Genomic DNA, 3464 nt, shown 5'->3' with positions numbered 1-3464 from the left:
AGAGAGAGAGAGAGAGAGAGAGAGAGAGAGAGAGAGAGAGAGAGAGAGAGAGAGAGAGAGAGACTCTGTGCACCCTTGCGTACACTCAAACACCACGTTATTTAAAGAAGGGTGAGGCGATCAGGCGGAGAAACCTATCTACTAGCCTGTCCCCGTTGTATTATGCACCCCTCATAATTTAACAAAATTTGATCATTTTTTGCATAATTTCTTATTATTTTCATTCCTCATTCTTTGTTGAAATTAACAGAATCGCATAAATTCACATTTTTGAGCTCAGTTTGTATAATTTCATATTTTTGTGTGTACATAAAACCAAGGGGACATTCTGGCTTCATTGTCAATGTTGTATCAGTTGAGTATCCTCGTCAGCACTACTATAACAACCATTTGGTCCCCAAAGGTGCTTTTATTTTCTACAAAAAGTGGGTAAGATTCTCTTTGTGAGTAATCGGACATCTGAGCTTGCATTCTAGTGCCACGATGGATTGGTTCATTTCCGTTTTATACAGCCACGATACACATGTCGTATAGAGAGGTTTGGCGAGCGACACAACTTCCATTCCCACTGGATAGGGTGCAGTAAGTTGCAAAATGGGTCAACAACTGAGTATTCAATTTCACAGACAAGTGCTTTATAGAAAACATCATATTACGTGAACATCCACTTAATAGTGCTTGAGAAGCTGAACGGTAACTTATGAACTTGACGCCCATTATTTGGAACTGGCCTAACATTTTCTCTTATTTCACTGAATATTCTTTAGCACCTAATGAACTGTAATGGGATAAACTGCCATGGCTTTAGCAGCCCATTGTGTTTATAGTATATTGCTGTAAGTAATATCCCGAAGTTTGCTTTTTTCACATCGGTTTACAGAATCAGAGGACTCATGGCTAAGAGAAAAAAAATACTCCTGGTAAGACAAAAAATTCATTCTTCACTCTCGATCTTTAAAAATCTAATTTTGAATGTCAGCCAAGTTTATGACCAAGCGGACGTTGAAGGGTAACATCGTGTTGGTCAGAGTAAGAATTGATTCTGTTTTCAACATCTTTTTCTTCGAATAAGATGAATATCTTTAGAATTTATTGCTTAGGCCAGGCGATCCCTCATGGGGTATTTGAACTGCACGTGTTTACAGTGCTTTCATCAGTAGTAGTAGTAGTAGTAGTAGTAGTAGTAGTAGTAGTAGTAGTAGTAGTAGAAGGAGCAGCAGCAGAAGCAGCAGCACCACCATTACCATCGTCACCATCATCATTGTAAACAGCAAGGAATATAAAAGGGTTGAGACTTGTAGAATTTCAAAGAAAATTTTATAAAGGTTCATCATCATCATCATCATCATCATCATCATCGTCGTCGTAGTCGTCGTCGTCGTCATCATTGTCGTCCATCATCATCATCATCGCCACCACCATTATACAACAGTACACATACAATAGTAGAAGACCAAGGCCTTGAGAAGGGTTCCAGGGTCACTGTGCATGCTCGCGAAAATATTGTTATAATTAATCATTAGTTGAACTTTTCTAGTATCTGATCAAGACCCTCAGACGAGACGTGTCGCAACAGCCAGGTGGAGGCTACACGCAACTAATAAATAATATTAGTGTGGTCGGTGGCCTATTGATTAGGCAACCGGACTCGTAATCGTGAGTTTGCGAGGTCGGGGGTTCGAGCCGCTGGCCCGACGTTGTGTCCTTGGGAAAGGCACTTTACACGAATTTTCCTCCCTCACCCAGGTGGGAATGGGTACCCGGCTCTAGACTACGAAAGATCTTGTCAGTATGTTAGTGTTTTAGCGCCTAATAAATGGCTGCTTACACTGTATGCTTCCCAGGAAGTTGAGGTTGTTTCAGAATGCTCTCAGGTCTGCTGGGGTAATACTCGTAGTGTAGATTGTGAGGCGCAAACAGCTTGCTGTTGAGCGGGAATTAGCGCAAAATATGCTATTATAATTATTTCACTGTACTTTTCCTTCTGGCGAGATGGCCTGGGGGGAGGCGGACACATTGAGCATACCAGAACCGTTACAACGCAGAAACTGTGTACACTGCCTAGGCTCCATGTGTTGTCTCAGAATATCATAGTGAAGATATCAGTAACAGGATATGAACGCCAACATTTGGAGCGTTGTGTATCTCGAAAAAGGTAGAAGAAACAAATTATCAGTAAATTAAATTAATGTTGAAACACTACAGCCATTTTTCTATAGATCTAAAGTAAAGCGTAATTGAGCACCAGTTTATATCTATCTCAAATTAAGATTTTTTTCGACAATAATTGAAAACAAAATTAGGCTATACCAAGGACGCTGCAATAGTTCGAGACAACTTAGTCTGCTCTTTACGTGTCATCTAAAATTGTAATAAAAGTATCTTTTAGTTCTTAGCGCACTTATCTATCTCCAGTTAACTGCTCCCGGTAATAAAATATTTCTGTTTAATGCTGATGTCACTACAACAGAGATTATTTCTTGTCATAGATACCATCAAGGAACACGGAAGTCTTGGAACTTTGGGTGGCGATTGCAAGTGTCACCACCTAGTGTATTCTGACATAGCATTGTTTGCTGACTAAGGCTGTTATCGTGTTCTACTTACCTGATGATACTCTAAACCTCGAGCAGTCGATAACCCAGATAGGCTGACATTCGACGCTGTATGGGAGATGACAGACGTTGACGTTACATATTGATAGTTGAAGACGGTGTACAGCCGAGAATCCTTTTGTTTTGATTGTTGTTGTCATGTAGGTATTTAACGCCCTCATCACCACAATTTAAATGTTTTAGGAGGCGGGCTTCGACCCTGCCAGTTAAGGCCAACCTGGGCTGAAAAGGATACTACATCCCTGCAGAAAAACCGAGACACTCGAAAGATTCTCCCCACTCAGGAATCGAACCCGGGTCTCCTGCGTGACACAGCGAAGCCTTTAAACGACTAGCTTCTAGACAGTATTCCATGTCTCTCCAATTTTCTGAACATCATTACCTGCGACTCGTCTCTAGGTTCCCTTGATCTCTTACTGTGTGGATTGTGGGGGGTTGGAGGGTGCTCTGGTGTGGTTTGCTTCTTCCCTCTTCTCAAATAACAATCGTCCTGATCTCTTTTTCTTCTTTTTTGTATTTGTTACTCTCTTGTAACACCTATAATCGTCCGCACGTATATGACTTAAGTGTGTTGCAAGTGCCGTAAAGCCCTCACTAAAACAACAACCAAAAAAATCCTCCACGGATTCTAATCAAACATATTCTGTGTTATGCAACTGCCTGGCTTCTTGATGGTATGTCTAATCCATCGCCGCCTACTTCTCCCCACTTAATCTGCGACTGGACTGTCTTTTTCTCTATTGTCAGCAATACATGACCTTAATATCATCATCATCAGCAGCATCATCATCATCAGCATCATCATCATCATCATCATCATCATCATCATCATCATCATCATCATCATCA

General features: G+C 41.0%; 1 protein-coding gene across 1 annotated transcript in view; it reads left to right on the top strand.

Moving 5' to 3' along the window:
• LOC101852414 overlaps window positions 1-3464 on the top strand; it is a 34690-nt gene that overhangs the window by 23587 nt on the left and 7639 nt on the right. The window lies entirely within an intron of this gene.

Source organism: Aplysia californica, unplaced genomic scaffold (genome assembly GCF_000002075.1).
Source record: "Aplysia californica isolate F4 #8 unplaced genomic scaffold, AplCal3.0 scaffold00239, whole genome shotgun sequence".
Lineage (NCBI taxonomy): Eukaryota > Metazoa > Mollusca > Gastropoda > Aplysiida > Aplysiidae > Aplysia > Aplysia californica.
The sequence above is the reverse complement of the archived record's forward strand: the minus strand, read 5'-3'. Positions and strand labels throughout refer to the sequence as shown.